The 24486-nt window shown below is 43.0% G+C and overlaps 1 protein-coding gene across 1 annotated transcript in view; it reads left to right on the top strand.

The window, feature by feature from the left end:
* Positions 1 to 155: 155 nt before the first annotated feature.
* JADE2 (jade family PHD finger 2) overlaps positions 156 to 24486 on the top strand; it is a 148246-nt gene continuing 123915 nt past the window's right edge. Inside the window, exons 1-3 of the mRNA XM_037509297.2 lie at positions 156 to 350; positions 9838 to 10159; positions 10893 to 10938. The gene's annotated coding sequence lies outside the window, so the exon portion shown is untranslated. The remainder of the gene's footprint in view (positions 351 to 9837; positions 10160 to 10892; positions 10939 to 24486) is intronic.

Here is a 24486-nt window from a genome sequence, read left to right as displayed (position 1 = left end):
CTTCCCTACATACACTGCGCCTCCCCTCGGCGGCTAGAGGGGCCGCGGCTGCGCGCGACTGCTCTGGAGGACCGGGCTGGAGCGCCCTCGCCGGGCGCGGCGGGCTGACGTCGCGCGGCCCCTCGTCGCGGCTTCCGCCGCGCGGGCCTGGCGAGTCTCCTCAGGGGCCGCAGGGGCGGTTCTCTGTCCACCCCGCGGGACTCCTTGGGGCAACTGAGGCCCCCCAACACAGAACCGGCCGCCCCTGCCCAGTCGGCAGCCGCATGTGTATCCTTGCCCTGTCGGGTCCCTGACACCGCCTCGCCCCGGGCATGGCCGCAGACAGATGCCCTCACTTCTGAGGACTTTATGTGAGTAGTGAGTAGCTGCCCGGCTCTGTCTTGGACCCGCTCCCAGCACTCTCGACACCCCACCCAGGTTGTGGTCCCCCTTCTGAGAACGAGTCATTCATCCAATTAAATACCCGCCAGACCTTCCACTAGGTGCTGGGATGCAGTGAGAGCAAACTCAGAGCCCTGCTCTAAGCAACTTCCCTGTCTGCAGGAGGAGGCAGACATAAGTGCGATAAGCACTGAAGAGAAATTTAACACTGACACATATTTACAAAGCGAGGCTCAGAGTGTGAGGAGCATGAATAAGCAGAGAACCTCAGACGTGGGGTCAGGGAAATGAAATTGGAGAGCTGAGGGATGAACAGAAGTTAACTACATAAAGAGGAGTAGGCCGTGGCCAGAGAGAACCTGGCTTGTAAGAGATTTGCACATCTGTGACAGGCACTGTGGAGGAGAGAGGGCTGCAAAGATCAGCAAGGACAGGTCTTCGTAGGGATTGTGAGCTTAAGAGGGTTGGGAAACTGTTATAGAGCAACCCCGATATTAAACGTTGGGCGCCAAGCTGTTATAGAGCAACCCCGATATTAAACGGGTTCCTGGCTGTGGGTCCTCACCCGCGCGCTTTAAAGGGACTTATGAATACTCTACTACAGACACACGCAAAAGGGTTAATAAAAGGTTTATTTACAAGAGAAAAGGAAATAAGGAAAATGTACAACTCAGGGAGAAAATAGGGAAATAAAGTCTTTAATGCGTCCTACCCGATCCGACGACCTGGAAACCCAAAGTCACTCTCAGAGCTGGCAGGACGCTGCGAGCTGGTGGAGAGCCAAAATGGGGGGCCCCAAAGCCCACGTGTCTGCCTTTTGTATCCACCTGGCTGCTTAACCCCACCCTCAGGTCCCAGCCACCTTCCCTTTGGTGGTGATGGGATTTGGAGTTCCCAGTGTCTTTGGCTTTGACCTGGGGTGGGGGTGGAGTCCACAAAGCCTATATGGAATTTGCTTTGGGACATCCTTTTCCCCCTAACAAAACCACTGAAGAATTGTAACCAGAGCAGTAACACCTATGTTTCCAAAAGATGTAAGAATGAGGGGCCCCCCTGGTAGTGCAGGGGTTAAGTCTCACACTATAAAGCTTTCCGCAGCCAACTGCAGCATGAGTTCGATCCCAAGCCAGGGAGATGACCCATATGGCACAGCAGAACTCTCCTGTCTCCCCAGCTGCCCGCCTCAATGGTTTATTTCAGTAGATCCTCCTCTTCAGCTCCCCACTCTGTCTCTGGTGAATCCTCCCCGCCACCCACCTCTGGCCTATACCCCAGTTTTTTTATGCATAAACAAATAAAAATAAATCTTTAAAAAAGGTTAGAATGAACCAGAATGGATATGTCCAGAGGAAATGAACAGTTGAACCTAAGGGTGGTTTTTTTTTTAATATCATTTTTCCAGTACTATTCTTTTTTTTTATTATTATTATTATTTATTTTTACAAGCACTGGGTACAGTCAGAAGTGCGGGAGGGTGAGAGAATTCACCAGAGCCGGAGCGGGGAGCAGAGCAGGCAGAAGGACCGAGGTACACTGCTGAGGGGAGCAGCGGGCAGCAGGAGAGGTCTGCGCACCATGTGGGACCCTCCTCCGGTGGCTGGGGAGCAGCCAGGGATTGAACCGGCGCCACAGAGGCTGCGGGCAGCTTCGCAACCCAGCGCTCAACCGCTGCGCCACCGGGGAGGTCCGAACCTAAGGGTGTTTAGCTGACTGCTGTCTGTTTTAAGGTCGGGTAGCTGACCCACTGTGAATTTCCCGCTTCTGGAAAGCATTCAAATACAGTAACTGTGAAATCACTTGTGCTTCTGTCAGCTTTGAGAGATGTTTGACCTAGTAGGCTTCTCCATCATTTCCCATCAAATGTGGGGTTACAGTACAAAGCTAAGCCTAGAATTCAGGATCCAGGGCTCCAGTCCAGGTCCTACATTGTGAATGGGACTCAAAGGCAGAGCCAGCTATCTCCTACAGCTTCTCTTGGGACATCAGGGCCCCAGCAGGCTGAAACACTGCCATACAGAATGGAAATAGTGGGCAGTCTGAAGAGTAGCCGGCCCTTACAGATGCAGCACCACCTTCAGTGATGTTCCATTATTGTTCCTTATAAGAAGGGATGCTAACTCTTAGGCAAATAGCAGAGTGTGAGCAGGACCATAATACCAAAGACAGGCTCAGCTTTCCCACAGCAAACAGGAATAGGTGCCCAGAGCTAGGACTCCCAGAATTGAGTGCAGATCACATCCCCTGAGGAGCTTGTTAAAAATAAGATTCCCAGATCTATCACGGGATGCTCAGGGTCAAGACTACAGACAATTCTGATTCCTGCTGCAGCTGATCAAACATTGAGAAGCACTTAACATTACTGAAGTTTCTCTGAACCAAATTGTTGGTCACTTGAGTGGCTGGCCCAGAAATGAGAAGCTGGGCTCTGACCAGCAGCTGCAACTAAACAGCTAATTCAGCTAATGGCAGGAAAAGGCTAACTAAGCAACTAGCTTATTGAGCATCAAATTTCACAGTGACTTATATATACATATGTATGTATATTTGCGTATACACAAACATTCAGACATGCATGGAGGTTATAAGAACACAGAAGTGCACTTTAAAAAAAGTATTTTTAATATAAAATTGTAAGCATTATACTTTCAAAATGTGAATTCTAAAAATATTCATTGGTATTAACATCTTTTGAGACTCTGTGGCAAGTCCAATTACTACTCAGTTTATGTTTCTAACTTTTTTTTATGATTCAGAGTGGAGTACATACTTATGTAGACAAGGGGCAGTTTTTCTACCTCATCTTTCTTTTTTATAAACATCCTGAATGAGGACCCCCCTGGTGTCATGAGAGCTTGAGATTCAGCATATGAAGCTATCCACAGCCACTGCAGGGAGTTGGATCCCCGGCCAGTGAGGTGACCCAAATGGCGCAGCAGACCTCTCCTGACTCTCCTGCTGTACCCCTCAGTTGTGTATTTCAGTCAGTCAGCCTGTTCTGCTCCCCACTCTGTCACTGGTGAATCCTCTCACCCCCCACACCTCTGGCTTATACCCAGGTTCTTGTATGCACAAATAAATAGATCTTTAAAAATAAAAATAAATTTAAAAAAACACCCTGAATGAGGTAAAATTTACCATTTAACATATATTCTTTATAATTCAATTATTTCAGTGTACTTAACTCATCAACACAAATTAAACATAGAATATTTTCATCAGCCCCAAAGGAAGATCCATACTCGTGAGTAATTGCTTCCCATTCCCTCTAATCACTGGTAACAACTAATTTACTTTTTGCCTCTATGAATTTCCTACTCTGGATTTTTTTATATAAATGGAATCATAAAATGTCTGGTTGTTTTTTTTTTAACTATTTTATTTATGCATACAAGAGCTGGGGTGTAGGCCAGAGGTGCAGGGGCCGAGAAGATTCACCAGAGACAGAGTGGGGAGCAGAACAGGCAGATCTGAAATACACTGCTAAGGGGAGCAGCAGACGAGTCAGGAGAGGTCTGCTGTGCCATATGGGTCAGCTCCCTGGAGGGTGGCAGTGGCCACAACCTGACAGTGCTGTGTCTTTAACCACTGTGCCACCGGGGAGGCCCTTAGACCCCAGTTTTTGTATGCATAAATAAATCTTTAAAAATAAAATAAAAATAAATAAAAAATTCTTGGTTACCTGAGAGGCTAACCCAGAAATGGGAATCTGGACTCCATATTGAAGTATGTATCAGCAATTCATTCAATTTTATGATTGAATGACATTCTAAATTATAGTAGACATCATTTTGTTTACCCTATCATCAGTTCCTGGACATTTGGTTTATATGAATAATGCTGCTATGAACATTCGTGTACAAGTTTGTGTGGAGACATATGTTTTCCATTTTCTTGGATATATAGTTGATTGCCGAGTCTGTGTTTAACTTTTTGAGGAAGTGATAGATTGTTTTACACAGTATCTCCACCACTCTACATTCCTATCAGCTATCTATGTGAGTTCCAATTTTTTAACATTGCCAACACATTATTTTTCATTTTTTTAACTATAGTCACTTTAGTGAGTACAAAATGGTATCTCTCATTGTTATCTCAATGGTATCTGATTTTGTTTTGTTTTTCCCTAATAACTAATGCTGTTGAGATCTTTCATGTGTGCAGGGTAAATGGTTTTCAGGCTTTTCTGCCCTCCCACCATTAGGATTGCCCTGCCTGAGGGGGCACCTGCAGTTGTTAAATTGTTGTAAACTGTCTTCTTTACTTCTGTGGGCCATGGGAGGGGTATTGAGTTAGTCACTGAGAGAAGCAGAAGCCAGAGAGTGGCAGGAGAGAGGAGGGGAGAAAAAAGGCCAGAGAAGCCCAGAGTGAAGACTTGCTGGGGGCTTGGAGGCATGCTGGCCTCCTGGCACCCTGGTGCCCCTGCCTGCCGTGTATCTGTTTACCACACTACATGTAAAGCTCAATGAAAGCCACTGAGGGCTCCAGGACTCTCCTTTACCCGGTCTGCTCGCATCATAGAGAAACCTGCTCAGTGGCCATCTTGCCTCTACAATGTGCCTCTTGGTATATCTTTATAGAGAAATGTCTGTTCAGATCACTTGCCTTCTCTTGAAAATAAACTTTAATTTTTAGAGCAGTTTTAAGTTTGCAGCAGTGTTGAGTACAAAGTATGGAGAGTTTCCATATCCCCTTTCTCACCCCCTCATACACATAGCTCCCCCATCATCAACAGAGTGGTACGTTTGTTACATTGATACATCATTATCACTCAAGACCATAGTTTACATTAAGGTACACTCTTGGTAATGTACATTATGTGGTTTTTGACAAATGAATAAGGACACGTGTTCATTACTATCATAACGAACAGGGTAGTTTTACTGCCCTAAAATTCCTAACAATATCTTGGTTTTTAATTTTGGTGAAATCCAATTTCATTTTTCTTTGAATCATTTCCTGTTCTTAGCTAAGAAATCTATGTCTAACCCAGTGACGTAAAGATTTTCTCCTATAAGTTTTATGATTTTAGGTTTTACATTTAGGTCTATAATTCATTTCCAGTTAATTTTTATATATGATGCAAGGTTTAAGTTCTGAAGAATGATAAAGGATATAAGACTTTAGGCTATTTGCAAGTGATTAAGTTACCCTGCTACAGTTTCACGGAATGCTGTCAAAAAGACATGACACCTAAGAGACAAAGAACTTAATAATTCAGAGCGCAGGAAGCAGCATGAACTTCATGTTTGCATTGGGTCTTCATGTGCCCCAAGTCACACAGGGGCTATGCCAAAGACCCAAGTGGTTGAAGCACAAACAGGTACACACAGTGGGTTTGTATGGCACCTGAGGAACTCCAAGCTTAGGGAGTATCAATCTTTTATAAAGGACTACAAACAAACCTGCGCAACCTTTCCCCCAGAGCAATGCATTATCTCTTTTATCTAGACAGTAAACAAACTTGCTATTTGCTCTGGAGGTAAACACTATCACTAGGCTGTTTCATAGGATAAATATCTTGAAAAGATAGCCTGGAACAAAAGAGCACTTAGTGCCTAACTTTTTTTTTTTTTTTTTAAGATTTATTTATTTATTTATTTACACAAGCACTGGGTACAGTCAGAAGCGCGGGAGGGTGAGAGAATTCACCAGAGCCAGAGCGGGGAGCAGAGCAGGCAGAAGGACTGAGGTACACTGCTGAGGGGAGCAGCGGGTGGCAGGAGAGGTCTGCGCTCCATGTGGGACCCTCGCCCTGTGGCCAGGGATCGAGCCGGTGCTACAGAGGCTGTGGGCAGCTTCACAGCCCAGCGCTCAACCGCTGCACCACTGGGGAGGCCCTTAGTGCCTCCCAATATAAGTTATATATTTAATATATATAAATTTAATATATATATTTGTCTCCCAATATAAGTTCAGCTTTTCTTTTTCTTTCTTCCATATCTTTATCTAATTGGCCCAGTATAATTTGTTCAAAAGGGTAAACTCTTCCCTCCCATTTAACTTAATACCTTTGTTAAAAAATCAATGTGCATGGGCCTCCCTGGTGGGCAAGGGGTTAAGTCTCAGCACTATCAAGCTATAGGCAGCCACTGCAGCACAAGTTCTGGTCCCCAGCCAGGGAGCTAACCCACAAGATGCTGCAGATCTCCCTTGTCTTGCCTGCTGCTCCTCTCAGCGGTGTGTTTCAGTGGAGTGTTTCAGTGGATCCCTAGGTGATCCTGGTCTCTGGTCTCTAGAGGTCTCTGGTGAATCCTCTTACACCCCCTGCACCTCTGGCCTACACCCCAGCTCTTATATGCATAAATAAATAAAAATAATTAAAAAAAAATCAATGTGTGTGAAAAACAATCCTTTAGATCTGACAGCAGAATGGGGGGGTACCAGAGGAGAAGGAGTGAGTTGGAAATGGGTAAAAGGGGCTGAATGGTTGGTGGTAGATGGTGACTGGAATTTAGTAGTGGGTGTGGTGAGATAAATACAATTGCCGGGGTGAGAAACTATTCATAGAGTGTACAGTGTTGTAAACTAATGTTATCTCAATTTAAAAAGTGTGTGTGTGTGTGTGTGAGTGTGTATTTCTGGACTCTATTCTGTTCCACTGATCTATGTGTCTAGCCTTTTGCCAATACTATACTGTTTTCATTACTGTAACTCAGGCGTTAGCACATATTTTTCTGTAGTTACATTTTTCTGTAAAGGGTGGACTCCATATAATTCCTGTTGCATAATCTTCTTTCTTTTTTCGATCATTTAAAAATATAAAAAGCACTTTTAACTTATGAGCCTTACAAAAACAGGCTGCACACTAGATTTAGGTCATCAGCCATAGTTTGCCAATCCCAGATGAAGCTTTATAGTGAGTTTTAAGATCACTTAAATTGAGTCCTCTATGTTCCTTTACAAAATTGTTGTGGCTATTTTACTCTCTTTTCAAATCAAATTTTGGCTTTCATTTTCAATTTCTAGGTAAATAGGCTGTTGAGATTTTAACTAGGGTTATATAGATCAATTTGGGAACAATTAACATCTTAACAATATGGAATCTTCCAATTCATAAACATGAAATATCTCTCCTTTATTAAGGTCTTGTTTTGTGGTGTATTTAAAGTCAATGGAACATTAGATTTATACACATATTTACCATTTTATTTGTTCTTTACTCCTCTATTTCTTAATGTTCATCTGGTTTCATTTTCCTTCTACCTGAAAAATTTGTTAGCATTTCCATTTAGTAAAGCTCTGCTGTGGCAGGCTCATATTTGTCAACTTAAAAAGGACTTTATTTTGACTTCTATATTAGTTATATCACTGTATAAAAAATTACTCAATGCTAAGTGACTGAAAACAATAAGCATTTAGGGCCTCCCTGGTGGTGCAAGGGGTTAAGCACAGCACTATGAAGCTATCACAGCCTCTGCAGCACCAGTTTGATCCCCAACTGGCCAGGGAGCTACCCCCTGGCGCAGCAGACCTCTCCTGACTCACCCACTGCTCCCCTTAGCAGTGTTTTCACTCAATCTGCCTATTCTGCTCCCCACTCTGTCTCTGGTGAATCCTCTCACCCTTCACATCTCTGACCTGTATCCCAGTTCTTGTATGCATAAATAAATAAATCTTTAAAACAAATAAGCATTTATATGCTTATTTCTATGAAGTAGGAATTTAGGAGTGGCTTAGCTGAGGGATTCTGGCTCAGGGTCTCTGATGAAGTTTCAGTACATTTTTGGCTTCTTTTACGTGAAGGCTTGCAGGGGCTGGATGACCCAACGCCGAGAGGGCCCACCCACTTGTCTGTTTGGCACAGGTCTCAGTTTCTCACTACATGGACCTCTTCATAGGGGTTCTAAGTAGTTTCATCATCAATTCTTTTCCATAAGCATTTTCACTACATTTTTTTTGCCCCATAACTAATTGACTGTTAAGGCAGTTTTGCTGTAAAAGATAAAATAACTGGTTGACAGTTTGGTTTGACAGTTTGGTTTCAACTTTTTATATTATAAAAATACGGTGATAAAACTTACTGGAAGTGTGAAATAAGAGAGTGTAAAGCCAGATTGCATACTATACTAGAAAATGATAACATATCAGTTTGCAAATCCTTTGGTGAGCATAGTCATCCCTTCCACCTGTCAAAATCAAAGTTTACCAAGCTATGACAAATATAAAAGAGGGGCCTGTTAATTCAAAACAGTCTTAGAGAGCATAATTTATTGATTTTTAAAAATATTTATTTCATTTATTTATGCATACAAGAGCTGGGGTGTAGGCCAGAGGTGCAGGGCATGAGAGGATTCACCAGAGGCAGAGTGGGGAGACTTAACCCCTTGCGCCACCACGGAGGATCCTAGTTATCAATTCTTTAGTTAATTTATTTTATTATTATCATTATTTAAATTTTATTTTTATATTCCCCTTACAATTACAGCCCCCTTATTTTGACCCCAAGCCGTCCTTTCCCCGCCCCCTGCCCCCCACCCCCAACAGAGTGTCTCTGGTTTATAGTTGTTTGTTGATTTTGATATTTTCTTTCTTATAGTTATTCATTTTCCTGGTCCCTTATTCAAGTTTTCTAGATTCCTGCTATGAGTGAGACCATCCGGTATTTTTCTTTTTCTTTCTGACTTATTTCTCTGAGCATGATCCCTTCCAGCGCCATCCATGTTTCTTTAGCTAATTTAGATGTATTGGCTTGATCTCTGATGCTGGTTTTACCAAATTTATCACCAATATCAGAAGTTGGAGGCAAAAGATGAATCAAGCTCCTCTTCTCCACTCCCATCTCCCCAAATAGAAATGTTTAGATGATTCCTGATGAGTATATGTTTCCTGAAATGGAGAATTTTTTTTTTTATATTTGATAGTGTAGAACATGGTATATGGCACAGTATCTGGCTTAGATGATTTGGTGAAATGTAAGGACTGAGCAGCTACACCAGATGTAACCTACCAGTTATGTGCATTACATGTGATGAATCATAAGCAGCATCCCTCATTGTCAAACAGTGTGGAAGGCTTTCACCATGCAATATAAAACTCAGTTACAAATACACATTCTAGAATAGTGTTTGGCAAATGATATCTCTCTAAATGAAGAAAAAGACTTTTTTAAAAAAAATTTATTTTTGTTTATGCATACAAGAGCTGGGGTACAGGCCAGAGGTATGGGGGGTGAGAGGATTCACCAGAGACAGAGTGGGGAATAGAACAGGCAGATTGACTGAAGTACACTGCTGAGGGGAGCAGCGGGCAAGGTCTGCTGTGCCATGTGGGCTGCTCCCTGGCCAGCCCGGAATCAAACTCATGCTGCAGTGGCTGCAGACACCTTCATAGTGCTGTGTCTTAACCCCTTGTGCCACCAGGGAGGCCCAAGAAAAAAACTTTAAAGAAAAATAAATGTTACATGAAGTCCTTTTCAATCCCTCTAGTCCTTTTCTTGGTTTTCTCCCTTTTTTACAGCCCACTGCCTATGGTCAATTAATGATGCTGTGAGGATGCAAATAGGAAAGAATTCTCAGTGAATGAACCTACTGGACATGTCATCACAGAGCCATCTCCACAGGGCAGCTTGAGCGTCCTCCCTCACCTAGCAGGAGTCTCCCTTCAGAGTAGGTGAACCAAGAAAGAGCAAGACAGAAGCCACAATATCTTTTATGACTGAGACTCATAGGACACATGTCACATACCACCACTTTTAACTAATTCTCCTCATTAGAATTGAGTTACTAAGTCCAGTATACATTCAAAAGAAAGAGAATTAGAATCAACTTTTGAATACAAGGTAAAAGAATTTGTAACTGTAATTTAAAAAAAAAAAAAAAGATGTATTTATTTATGCATACAAGAACTGGGGTACAGGCCAGAGATGGGGGTGAGAGGACTCACCAGAGACAGAGTGGGGAACAGAACAGTCAGATTGACTGAAATACACTGCTGAGGGGGGCAGCAGGTGAGACAGGAGAGGTCTGCTGCACTATGTGGGTCACCTCCCTGGCAGGGGATCAAACTGTTGCTGCAGCAGTTGTGGATAGCTTCATAGTGCTGCATCTTAACCCCTTGCACCACCAGGGAGGCCCCAACTGTTGCTTTTCTGATAAAAATTTTTTTTTTCCAATTTGAAGAAATAGCCATTAATTTCCATTTACTAAATATATTGTTTTAATAAAAAATAAGTAATTTTATTCATATATACTTTTAATAGTTATAAAGATAATCATGTACTTTTCTATTTAGAACCATTAATATGAAGATTTATATAGTAGACTTCCCACTATTGAATCTCATTTCCATTGTCAGAATAAATTCCATTAGATCATAATATATTATTCTTTCAGTGTGCTTTTGGATTCTGTTTGCTAAAATTTTAAGATTTTGCATTGATATTTATAAATGAGATTGACCTACTTTTTCCCTTTATTCTTGTGATCCTTAGTATATTTTAGTATCAATGTACTTATATTTGCTTTTTAAAAAATTTTCTTGTAACTTCATGTAAAGTTTTCTTCATTTTCTAGGTTATCGGGCATTTTAAAAAGTACTGGAATCATCTATTTTTTAAAGGTCAGTGGAATTATAGAATTCTGATGTTTATTAGTTTTTTTGGAGGGGAGAGGTATTTGACAAATGTCAAATTATTTTGATAAAATTATTTAAGTTACTTATACCTATGCATATTATAATTATGCATATGTTATTTAAATAATTTTAACACACCTTTATTTTATGCAAATTGGTCTATTTTAGCTTTCTATTTCTAATTTTGAGAAAACTGCACTTTATATAGGTTTTTCAAATTTATTTGCATAAAAGTATGGTATTATATAGGTTTTTCAAATTTATTTGCATAAAAGTATGGTATTCTCTTATGTTGTTTTGTTCGCCTTTGTTTTGTTTTTTACTTTCTAATGTTGGTGTGACTGTTTCTCACTTGTAATCTCCTTTTTTATCCCCATTTATTTATTTATATTTTTTTACATCATTTCTCATTTTTTTACACTGTTTGATTTCTTTTCTCAGATATAGTCTCCATAGAATTTCTACCACCAGTTCACCTATGCATCATCACCATAGTCCCTTGTGCTCTTCCCTCCCTTGTTTTGATCCCTCCACCTCTCCCTCCCCTGCAGAATGTCTCTGATTTATAATTGTATGCTCACCTGTAATTTCTTATTTTGGTTATTTGTACATTTCCTCTTTTTTACATTAATGTAGCTGTTGCTTTCTAAATTTACTGAATTTTCTCAAAGAACAAACTTATTTATTCATGTTCTACTATATGCTTATATTAACTAATTTCTCTACCTCTAATCACGTTTTCTTTTGCTTTCTTTTGATGTATTTAATCTTTTTTCCAGCTTTTTAAGCCAGCTGTTTAATTCATTTATTTGATATAATTATTTAAGGCTATGAATTTTCCTATGAGTACTAGCTCTACTTATAGGTCCTATTCTAGGGTCCATTCATTATTATTTTCTAGAAATTCTACAATTTTGAAATTTTATTTTCTTTTTGCTCATGGAGTTATTTAATATAGACCCCATCACATGCCCAAATAGAAGGGCAATTTTGTTTTCTGAATATGTTACAAATGTCAATGCTTATTATGTTATTATAGAATGCTATATATTATTTTTATGGTGGGAATTTAATGAGGTTTGGTTTCTGTTCTAAAGATTTATTTATTTTTTTAAAAAGAGATTTTATTTATTTATACATACAAGAACTGGGGTACAGGCCAGAGGTGTGGGGGGTGAGGGGATTCACCAGAGATAGAGTGGGGAACAGAACAGGCAGATTGACTGAAATACCCTGCTGAGGGCAGCAGCGGGTGAGGCAGGAGAGGTCTGCTGTGCCATGTGGGTTACCTCCCTGGCCAGAGATTTAACTTGTGCTGTAGTGGCTGTGGATAGGATCATAGTGTTGAGACTTCTTGCACCACCAGGGAAGCCCTATATATGTACAACTCTTACAGAGAACTTGAAAATAAAGTATATTCTCTGTTTTCAAGGTACAGTGTTTGATACATATTAATAACATGTACTTTTTGATACTGTTGTCTTGACTTATTTATTTATTTATTTATAATAAATTTTATTTATTTATTTATTTATTTATTTTGTAGAGGCATGTTTTATTTATTTATATTTTGTTTGTTTGTTTGTTTGTTTATACATGCACTGGGTATAGTCAGAAGCGCGGGAGGGTGAGAGAATTCACCAGAGCCAGAGCGGGGTGCAGAGCTGGCAGAAGGACCGAAGTACACTGCTGAGGGGAGCAGTGGGTGGCAGGAGAGGTCTGCGCGCCATGTGGGGCCCTCCTCCGGTGGCCGGGGAGCAGCCCAGCACTCAACCGCTGCGCCACCGGGGAGGCCCTTGACTTATTTATTTTTGACCACTTGATCTGTTTTGGGAAAGGTGAATCATAGTCTTCTATTATTAGTGTATTTCTTTTATCTCTCTATAGTTTCTGTTATATGCAAGTTCCTGCTGTATTATTTGGCACATAGATATTCATAATTTAAGTTTTCACAGTGAAGTATAATCTTTAGCATTAAAAAGTACTTGTTTATTTTTTTTAAGTTTTTTGCCTGAAATGTATGTTGTCAGCTATTAAGATTTGTAATGTTTCTATTTTTCTGGTATGCCTTTCTTTTCAGATTCTTCCATTTTTGTCTTTTTTAATCATTTTGTCTGATATGTGTTTTAAAAAGTTCAACTGACTTAGTTTTAAAGATCTAACTGACTTTTTCAATGATTCATGAATTGGGCATCCTCCAACCTAGTACATAGAAAAGAACTCTGAGGAGCTGTACAAAGTGTATCTCTTATAGGCAGACAGGAGTAGGAACAAGGAAATTATAGTAGCAAAAAGTAGGTTGGTTGTGGTTAGATCACTTCCCTTTAGTGAATGGCAGGGATCAATTAGCAGATTACCTCACTAGCTGTTAACCAGTTGATTTCTAATTGACTGGTTTAGGATTACATTTTTAGGAGAGGCAAAACTGTATGAGTTAAATAAATCTCAGTTTTAGTGTCATTCCACTTGGGACCTGTTGTCTTGTTGTTGTTGTTTTTTTACACGGGTTTTTAAAAAAAATTTAATTTATGCATATATGAACTAGGGTATAGGCCAGAGGTGCGGGGCAGGGTGGAGGGGTCCTAAGAGGATTCACCAGAGCGGAGAGCAGAACAGACAGATTGACTGAAACACACTGCTGAGGGGAGCAGCGGGTGAGACAGGAGAGTTCTGCTGTGCCATATGGGTTGCTCCCTGGCCAGCTGGGATAGAACTTGTGCTGCAGAGACTGTGGATAGCCACCAGCGAAGCCCTGCACAGGTTTTGTTCTTGTTGAGTATCAGACAGTTCAGAAATAAAACACTGCCATAGTCCTTATGAAACAAAACCTCCTATTTTAAAATTGCAACTAAAAAAATTTTTATTTATTTATGCATACAAGAGCTGGAGTGTAGGCCAGAGGTACGGCGGCCGGGGCGGGGTGTGTGTGTGTGTGTGTGTGTGTGTGTGTGTGTGTGTGTGTGTGAGAGGACTCATCAGAGATAGAGTGGGAAGCAGAACAGGTAGATCTGTTATAGAGCAACCCCGATATTAAAACGGGTTCCTGGCTGTGGGTCCTCACCCGCGCGCTTTAAAGGGACTTATGAATACTCTACTACACACACACACAAAAGGTTAATAAAAGGTTTATTTACAAGAGAAAAGGAAATAAGGAAAATGCCTATATGGAATTAGCTTTGGGACATCCTTTTTCCCCTAACAGATCTACTGAAATATACTGCTTAAGGGAGCAGCAGGTAAGAACAGGAGAGGTCTACCGTGTGATGTTATCTCCCTATGCAGGGGTCAAACTCCTGCTGCAGTGGCTGCCGATAGCTTGACAGTGCTGAGACTTACCCCCTTGCTCCACCGGGGAATTCTTGCATCAAAAATTTTTGACCAATACCACTATGCTGTAGCCTTTCAACTAAATTTTTCTGGATATGTAGTGTTGTGTTTTTCTTTTCCTCTGATAAACCCCTTTAAGTGGAATTCCTGTTTCAAAAGAGCACATATATTTGTTATAGTGTTAGGGGGAAAAGGATGTCCTAAAGCTAATTCCATACAGGCTTTGTGGACTCCATCCCCACCCCAGGCCAAAGCCAAAGACACTGGTAACTCCAAATCAATCCCATCACCACCAAAGGGAAGGTGGCTGGGACCTGAAGGTGGGGTTAAGCAGCCAGGTTGGTATAAAGCCAGACACGTGGGCTTTGGAGGGGTCCCCCATTTTGACTCTCCGCCAGCTCCCAGCGGCCGGCCAGCTCTGAGAGTGACTTTGGGTTTTCAGGTCAGCGGATCGGGTAGGACGCATTAAAGACTTTATTTCCCTATTTTCTCCCTGAGTTGGACATTTCCTCATTTCTCTTTCCCTTGTAAATAAACCTTTTATTAACCTTTTGTGTGTGCCTGTAGTGGAGTATTAATAAGTCCCTTGTAAGCGCGCAGTTGAGGACCCACAGCCAGGCAACCCGTTCAATATCGGGGCTGCCCTATAACAATAGTGTAACAGGGTGGTCCCAGGAAAGGGGGAGGTTCCCTGCCCCACCCAAGGGAGGGTGGAGCTGAGCAGGAGGAGGAAAAGGAGAAGAAGAGACTGAGGAAGGAAGGAAGCAAGATGGAGCCAGGAGACCTGGAGGAGGCGCATGGAGCCTAGAGACATGTGAAGAAACTGCGCTTGTCTTTTGGTCGTGGACTGGGTGACACAGATGTGGGTGAGACCCGTGGGGAGGTGACAATGGCAGCTTTTATCTGGATGTTGATTTTGCTCTTTTCCTTCCGGGCTTGTCCTGTTGTTTGTGACCCTTTTCTGTGGGTCCCCACTGGAAAATGTTTTAGACTTGTGGCAGGCTTTGGGGCCTTGCTCTGGGCCGACCCCATATGGATGGAGTTTTACCCACGAGGGGATGGGTAACTTTGGGTGCTTCATTTAGAAACTAGACTCTTTGCCTCACCTGTATTGTTTCCTAGTTTTTATTAAAGATCCTTCCCATTAAAGTGTCATATGTTTTGTGTTGATGCGGCGGATGGCAGAACCCATTTAGAATAGGCAGGTTTGCGGGGTTTGGGCTGCCCCTCTCCCTGTCCTATAACAATAGGACAGCCCCAAAGGGAAATGGGATGGCCTGGGTGTGAGTCCTCAGTGCTTAAAAAAGCAACTCAGAATAAGACACAAGAGCGGGCACACATAGAAAGGTTAATAAAAGGTTTGTTTACGTGGGAAATGAAAGGAGGGGGAGCACAGAAAGTGAGAGAGATAGAGAGATTATTGGGTCAATACATCCTACTGGTAATGCTGCCTTAGCTGGGACCCCTTCAGTACGTGCTGAAGGCAGGTAAAACCATATGTCCTACCTTTTCTATCAAACATGGTTGCTTAACTCCACCCTTTGTTCCCAGCAGTCCCTTTCAAGAAATCAAGGGTTATGGCAGATCCATGGCATGATGGGAATAGTATGAGGTGCCTGGGTCTCTTTGAAATGGAGGTGGGGTGGAGTCCATAAACACAAGTGGGTAGAGTTCATTCAGGGCGTACTGTTCCTCCAAAACACTTTTAAAACTTTTACTGCGTTTGCAAATATATCCTCCAGAAAGTTTACACCTAAAGTTCCTTACCTAAATGTACAGACTTTCTCTTCATGTTAATGAATAGTTACTGCAATCATTCACTGTTCTCAAATTCTTGAATTTTTGGCACTCTTGAAACAAAACCTTCTTTCTCTTTGTGCAGCCCCCAATTTGTGACTGATGCTTTGTAGAAGACCCTGGGAGACTTGGGTCCCCCAAACAACTAGTCACTATTCACCTGTCAGCAGTTTAAACTCTTGTTTTGATTTTGGTCCAGTGGTTTTGTCCCTGGAGATGGCTCAGTGTGGCCTCCTAGTGGGTGGTCAGATGACAGTACTGAACTTTGGACCCCAGGGTATCCGCTTCCCTTCTCCCCCCCATCACAAACAAGCTCAGTAAGTATTCTAAATTCATTGTGGTCCCATAGTATCAAGGGGGAAAATACCTATTCCCCTCAATTCATGACAAAACTGTCCTAAAATAGCCACATGTACAGGAAAACTGGCTTTATTATTGCCCATCCTGTCTTGGAAGCTCAAAATGCAGAAGCATTAAAATAATCTGGTGGGTAGAGTCTTTGGAGCTGGTTTTCCAGCCACTACAGAGGAAAGATTTCCCAGGTGAAAGTCAAACACTAACAGCTTTCGAGCCTTAGAATTTTTGCCTATGAATGAAGTAACTAAATTCTGAATATTCCTCTCCTCAGGCTTTTCCCCATCTTGATTCACCAACCTCACTAACACAGTTCTCACAAGGGTAAATAATATGCAAAACTTGTTTTAGTCTACTCATGATAATTGCCTAAAATTAACATCACAAGGCAACGGAAGTTACATTCTACAAAGGCTTCCTACTGCAGGAAGTTAACTGCTCCTTACTGCGAAGGTAGTAACCATTAAAATCAGATTAGCATCTGTTTCACGGAAGTTAATCTATTAATTCATTATTTATATTCATATAAGGTGGAATTTCTGTATCTAAATGTGTGAATGTTTTAACCTGTTGTAAATGTAAGATTGTTTTTTCCTATTGAATTAGTCAAGTCTTCTCTCTGCCAAACCTTAAAATTGATTGATGTAACGGCAGTTAGAGTGGCTCCTTTTGCCTAACTGAATGTTCAGATCACAGAAAGTTATAATTCTTCGATATTTTGTATGCCTCAGGTCACAACAGGAAAATTTCAGTCTGAGTGCCTTATTTTAAGCATAATATTGATGAATTGAAAGTGTGCATGTGGAAGGGAGTGGCAGGGGGTTACAAGGGAGCCGTGGATGTAATTGAAGAGGCTGTGACTGTCCTCAGATCTTTAAAGGACTGTTTTGTAGAAGATGGCTCATTCTTTGTTGCTTTTCAAGACAGGCATAGGGCCAAGGAGTGAGAGCTATATATAAAGTCAGATTTCATCTTTTTTTTTTTTTTTTTTTTTTTTAAAGATTTATTTATTTATTTACACAAGCACTGGGTACAGTCAGAAGTGCGGGAGGGTGAGAGAGTTCACCAGAGCCAGAGCGGAGAGCAGAACAGGCAGAGTGACGAAGTACACTGCTGAGGGGAGCAGCGGGCGGCAGGAGAGGTCTGCGTGCCATGTGGGACCCTCACCCAGTGGCCGGGGATTGAACCGGTGCTGCAGAGGCTGCGGGCAGCTTCACAACCCAGCGCTCAACTGCTGTGCCACCGGGGAAGCCCAGATTTCATCTTTAAATAGAACTTTAAACAATTAGAACTGTCTGGAAAATGCAAAATACTTCCTTGGGCTGAACTGAGCTCCCAGTCATTGGGAGAATTCAAACAGACGGTTATCCCACAAGTCCAGTATGAACTAGATACATAGTTAAATCTTTCAGTTTATATGTATAACATATCACATATAAAATATATGTATGACTGATGTCGTTTTGTGGAGTTGTGGGGTCCTTGGGTTCACTTTGGGAAAGGTTTCACCAGAGCTCCCGGTTCAGCGGCACGCGGCGAGTTCCCCATGCTGGTTTCTCCATGAGACTGAGACACTGGTTATATTTAAAGAACAGGTTTATTAGGGAAAGGGGCAGATTTGCTGAGAGAGGCATGCAGGGTTGCAGGCAGGCAGTTTTCAGAAGAGCGGCCTCCGCTGAGGGAGGTCAGTGAAGAGAAGTCCCGGCATGGTACAGGTCATGGGCAGCCAGAAAGCTGCTGCCCTGCAAAAGAGAGAGTTGGTGAAAAGAGGAACCTGCATAGTCACAGGTGGGCAGTGGCAGTGCTGCCCTGAGCCTGTCCAGAGACTGCATTGATATAGTCCTTTTCTCTTTGGGAGGGGTCACTCCTCAGTGGAGTGGCCTGCTTGTTGCTGATATCAGGTAACAGGAAGAACTAGAAAGGGATCAGAGATTCTAGGGTGGGCCCAATCTCCATATCTTTACCCTTGGGTCTGTGCTCCACTCCCTGTAGCATCTGATCCTGATTGGGTCTCATGCCTTGTGATAAGGCACTGGTGCCTAAGGGTCACGACCTCTACAGCTGGGGTAATGGTCATGTTATTCCCCTCGACCCCCACCTCCTTGTGTGAGTCAGGTTTTAGTCTTGTGAGGTCTCATTTCCAGTTTTTCTATTCTTGTCCTCCATCGTGACCATAGCTATTTGTTTTTAGAAAGACTTGAAAATGTTTTAGCAAAGCAGTCTTTTGTTGTTCTGACTACTACTTTTATAGGATAGGACACTGTGGCTAATCATCTTTTTTTTTAAGATTTATTTATTTATTTATATCAGCACTGGGTACAGTCAGAAGCATGGGAGGGTGAGAGAATTCACCAGAGCCAGAGCGGGAAGCAGAACAGGCAGAATGACAAAGTACACTGCTGAGGGGAGCAGCGGGCGGCAGGAGAGGTCTGCGCGCCATGTGAGACCCTCACCCAGTGGCCGGGGATTGAACCAGCACTGCAGAGGCTGCGGGCAGCTTCCCAGCCCAGCGCTCAACCGCTGCACCACTGGGGAGGCCCTGTGGCTAATCATCTTAAGCCCACTTGGATTTCTTCTTTTTTTCCTTTAAAAAGATTTATTTTATTTATTTATGCATGCAAGAACTGGCGTCTTTACTCTTGGGATCCTGACATTTCCTGTATTTACTGAGTTCCCTCCATCTTAACACTACTTTTTGGTTTCAGGACTTTGTTAGTCAGGATGCTGAGCACTTTCAGATTCATTTGGCGAATTCTTCAGCTGGAGTTGGAATGGGAAATGGAATGAACACCTCAGGGTTACCCCAAGATGCCCACAGTTCCAGGAAATCAGGGTTAACTTTTCCTACTTTCCTGGTACCTCCCTTTATTCAAAATCAGAATTCTAGCTCTTGCTTTTAGTACCTGCCCTGGTGAGCAAGTTCGCCAGGTCTAACTCTTGATAGGCTCTTCTCTGTATTCATAAATGATTCTTTCTTTTTTTAGATTTATTTTATTTATTTTTGCATACAAGAGCTGGGGTGTAGGCCAGAGGTGCCAGGGATGGGGAGGATATGTGTGTGTGTGTGTATTCACCAGAGACAGAGTGGGGAGCAGAACAGGCAGATCTACTGAAATACACTGCTGAGGGGAGCAGTGGACAAGACAGGAGAGGTCTGCTGCACCATGTGGGTTAGCGCCCTGGCCAGGGGTAGAACTCATGCTGCAGTGGCTGGAGATAGCTAGATAGTGCTGAGACTTTAACCCCTGAGCCACCAGGAAGGCCCCCACTTGGTCTTCTGAAACTTGCCTGTCTTACTGATGTTGACATCTACTCACATAAGGAACAAACTAATAGCAAAACAGCAAAAAATGCTCTTTGTGTTCTTCCTCATTTAAAAATATCCAGATTTTAGGGCCTCCCCGGTGGCGCAGTGGTTGAATGCTGGATTGTGAAGCTGCCCACAGCCTCTGCAGCTCCGGTTCAATCCCCGGCTGCCTGGCGAGGGTCCCACATGGCGCGCAGACCTCTCCTGCTGCCCGCTGCTCCCCTCAGCAGTGTACTTCGTCACTCTGCCTGTTCTGCTCCCCGCTCTGGCTCTGGTGAATTCTCTCACCCTCCCGCGCTTCTGACTGTACTTGTATAAATAAATAAATAAATAAATCTTTTTAAAAAATCCAGATTTTAGCTGTTTCTCTACATACATTTATGTGCTTGTCTATTTATAATTTTATTTTATTTTATTTTATTATTATTTTTTTTAATAGAGGCATGCTTTATTTATTTATTTGTTTTGTTTGTTTGTTTTTGTTTATACATGCACTGGGCACAGTCAGAAGCGCGGGAGGGTGAGAGAATTCACCAGAGCCAGAGCGGGGAGCAGAGCAGGCAGAAGGACCGAAGTACACTGCCGAGTGGAGCAGCGGGCCGCAGGAGAGGCCTGCGCGCCATGCGGGACCCTCCTCCGGTGGCCGGGGAGCAGCCGGGGATCGAACCGGCGCCTCGGGCGTGGGCAGCTTCGCAACCCAGCGCTCAACCGCTGCGCCACCGGGGAGTCCCGTGCTTGTCTATTTATATAGCATATAAATCATTGTGAAAATTAATTTACAGAAACCCTATTTAAATGAGGTAGGGAAGCTCAAAGGGAGTTCTCATCCATGTGCAATGAGAAAACTGCAGGACCCAACATTCCTTACATCTCTGATGGGAAATTATGGTGCTTTCCTCTCCAGTGGAAGGAAGGAAATGTTCTTTAACCAGTAGCAGCCTCGCTAAAGACTATATAAGAGGGTGTTAGTTTTAGTTATGGAGGGTGGTGCATGTGTGTCTCATTTTGTGCCTGCATTTTTTTAACTTCCTTTTGTTGTTGTTTCCCAAAAACCCATTGTACTGGTGGGATAACTTACTGCTTTTCATTTGAAGTCAACATTTTATATTTATTTATACGAGTGATGATTTTAGCTTTCAGAGGAACATGCATCTCCTTAATCTTAATTTTATTAATCTCAAAGTACAAATTCCCAGGACCAAAGGGAGAAAATGATTACATTCCTACCATTAGTCACGCGTGGGCGATTTCACCACACTTCAAGGACAAAATTCTCCTTTGTAGAATGGAAACTCTTTAGTAAGCACATTGTAGACAGCATCTGTGTAAAAACTTGCTTAAAGAGTTTTGCCATAAAAAGCAAGAGATGGTGACATGGGTGTGGTCCCATTCCTGAATGTAGCTATGTTGAGGTCTCTTTCATCCTGCCCTGCCTCCTCTCAGGAGAGAAAATGCAGCCCAGGGATGGTGATGGCCTGGGGGAGCTCTGTGCCCAGTTGCCTAGCCCTGCCCAGTAAACTGAAGGAGAAAATCCAGGCACTGGCTCTGCACGCAGACTCTGCTGCCAGTCACAGGGCCTGACTAGCACTGTTCTGCTGCTTCTGGGTGGAGAAAGACTGGCCAGGGACTGGTTGGCTCCACGTCATACACATTTTGAAGAATACAAATCATTGCTTAACATCTGACCAGATAGTTTTGTCAGTTTTATACATATCTTCCACACTGTGAATATTTATTACTGAAGAACTCTCTAATTCCATTTTCTCTTAAGCCATAATCCTAGCTTGTGGGGCTAGCGAACAGGGACCCCACATGTTAGGGAGCTAGATCTACAAATAAAAATACTAGATGCCCTCTGGACCATCTGGATAATGAAGATTGTGGCATATATATACACAATAGGGTACTACTCAGCTATAAAACAAGATGAAATGTTGTCATTTTTGTGACCATAGACCTTCAAGGTATTATTATTTTTTTTGTTGTTTTTTAAAGATTTATTTTATTTATGCAAGAGCTGGGATACAGGCCAGAGGCTCGGGAGGGTGAGAGGATTCACAATAGACAGAGCAGGGAGAAGAACAGGCAAATGGACCAAAAGCATTACTGAGGGGAGCAGCGGGCGAGACAGCAGAGGTCTGCTGTACCATGTGGGTATCTCACTGGCCGGCCGGGAGTCAAACTTGTGCTACAGAGGCTGTGGACAGCTTCATAGCGCTATGCTGCGCTCAACCTGCTGCGCCACTGGGGAGGCCCTTCAAGGTATGTTGAGTGAAATAAATTCAGATGAAGAAATATAATTATCATGTAAGTCCATCCATACGTGGAAGATAAAGAAAGACAGGAAATGAATCAACAAGACCAAATAAGAACAAACATGGTTTCCAGAGTAAAAGAAGATGGGGAGTGAGTAAAATGGATAAAGGGAGTCAATTGAATGGTGGCACATGGAAACTAGTGCTTCAGTGGTGATCATAATTTGATATATACAGACATCAGAATATAAACATTCACACCTAAAAAACAAAATGAAAATTTTTTTTAAAGATTTATTTATTTATTTATTTTTAAAGTTTTATTTATTTTTACAAGCACTGGGTACAGTCAGAAGCACGGGAGGGCGAGAGAATTCTCCAGAGCCAGAGCGGGGAGCAGAGCAGGCACAAGGACCGACGCACACTGCTGAGGGGAGCAGCGGGCAGCAGGAGAGGTCTGCGCACCATGTGGGACCCTCCTCCGGTGGCCGGGGAGCAGCCAGGGATTGAACCGGCGCTGCAGAGGCTGCGGGGAGCTTCGCAACCCAGCGCTCAACCACTGCGCCACCAGGGAGGCCCTAAAGATTTATTTATTTATTTTATACAAGAACCGGGGTATAGGCCAGTTGCACGGGAGGGTGAGAGGATTCACCAGAGACAGAGAAGGGAGCAGAACAGGCAGACTGACGAAATACACTGCTGAAGGGAGCAGCGGGCGTGACAGTAGAGGTCTGTGGCGGCCGGCTGGCCGGGATTCAACCCGGCGCTGCAGAGGCTGTGGACAGCTCCACAGCCCGGTGCTCAAAAGCCTGTACCACCAGGGGAGGCCCAACAAAATGAAATTTAAAAAGGAATTCTAGGGCCCACTTTAATGTGAATTTCACATAAATAACAATTGTTTAGTGTATGTGTATCAAATGTATTTTATCTGGCCACTCTACCATATACGCCAATCAATATTCAAGAATTTGAAAGAAAATAAATGAGTAACTGAATAAATGAATGGGGAGGAAGATCAATAAGATACAAATAAATCTCAGGGATGTAATTAATAAATAGCTAACTTTAAATTTTTTGTTTTGTCAATTTAAAATACTTCTATTAATTTTTCTTTAAAAGGTATTTTTATTTTTATGAAGATAATGTGTACACACAAAAAAAATTAAGTCAAATTGTACTAACAGGCTAATGGTGAACAGCAGTACCCTATGCCCCCCAGCCTCAACCCTCATCTGATTCCCCAGAGGTCCCGGTGAAACTATTTCAGCTGTTTCACCCATTTTTTTAAAAAAGACTTGTTTATTTATTTATTTATTTATTTGTAAAAGATTTATTTATTTATTTATACAAGCACTGGGTACAGTCAGAAGCGCGGGAGGGTGAGAGAATTCACCAGAGCCAGAGTGGGGAAAAGAACAGGCAGACCGACGAAATACACTGCTGAGGGGAACAGCGGGCGTGGCAGGAGAGGTCTGTCACTCCATGTGGGACCTTCTCTGGTGGCCAGGGATCGAACTGGCGCTGCAGAGGCTGCAGGCAGCTTCGCAGCCCAATGCTCAACCACTGCACCACCAGGGGAGGCCCTAAAAAAAGACTTATTTATTTTTGTACAAGAACCGGGGTACAGGCCAGATGCACGGGAGGGTGAGGGGATTCACCGGAGACAGAGCGGGGAACAGAACAGGCAGACTGATGAAATACACTGCTGAGGGGAGCAGCGGGTGAGACAGGAGACTTCTGCCTCGCCATGTGGGTTGCTCCCTGGCCCGGGATTGAACTCAGAGGCTGTGGATTGCTTCATAGTGTGGTGCTTATCCCCTTGCACCACCAGGGAGGCCCTGTTTTACCCAGTTTTAACCTCCCCTCCATATTTCTAAATAATATGCTTATTCTACTTGTTGTGCAAGCATACACAGGGCAGGTTCTCTACTGATTTGGGAGATGAGAAAGGAATCCTGGAGCCTTCAGTGGCTTTTTCAGGCTTTAATGGTCTTTCTACACCAATTGTTGTGGGGCAAGGCCACAAGCTGGAAAGGCAGGGAGGCTCTTGAGCCAGGAGGCTGGCAGGCCTCCCAGCCCCTGGTGGATCTTTACTCTTTGGGCTTTCTCTCTGGTGTGGTCTCGTGGTTCTGCCTTCTCTGTAGTCACTCATCCTTTCGTAACCATTCTCTGCCACCACTGTTCTCTGCCGCCCTGTCTCTGAGTAACACAGACCTTATATCTCTGACCTCCTAGGCACAGTGTGCACACTTGAATATGCCATACCATATGCCAGGTGTCCACCACCAGGCACGTATGCCCCAAGCCCACGCTCCCAAGAACCTCCTGCATTCAACGCCGCAGGTGATAACCACAGAAGCCAGTGGTGTGAAAGCCTGAGCATCTCCATTTACCCTACACTACATTTTTATTGATTTGTCAGTTTTGGACATTACCCCTTTTCTTGCAGTTATGGGAGATGAGGAGTTGTTTCTTTTACTTACTACCACCTGC

The sequence above is a fragment of the Talpa occidentalis genome, unplaced genomic scaffold (genome assembly GCF_014898055.3).
Source record: "Talpa occidentalis isolate TD23 unplaced genomic scaffold, MPIMG_talOcc4v2.1 talOcc4.13, whole genome shotgun sequence".
Taxonomy (NCBI): Eukaryota; Metazoa; Chordata; class Mammalia; order Eulipotyphla; family Talpidae; genus Talpa; species Talpa occidentalis.
This window is presented reverse-complemented; position numbering and strand designations above follow the sequence as displayed.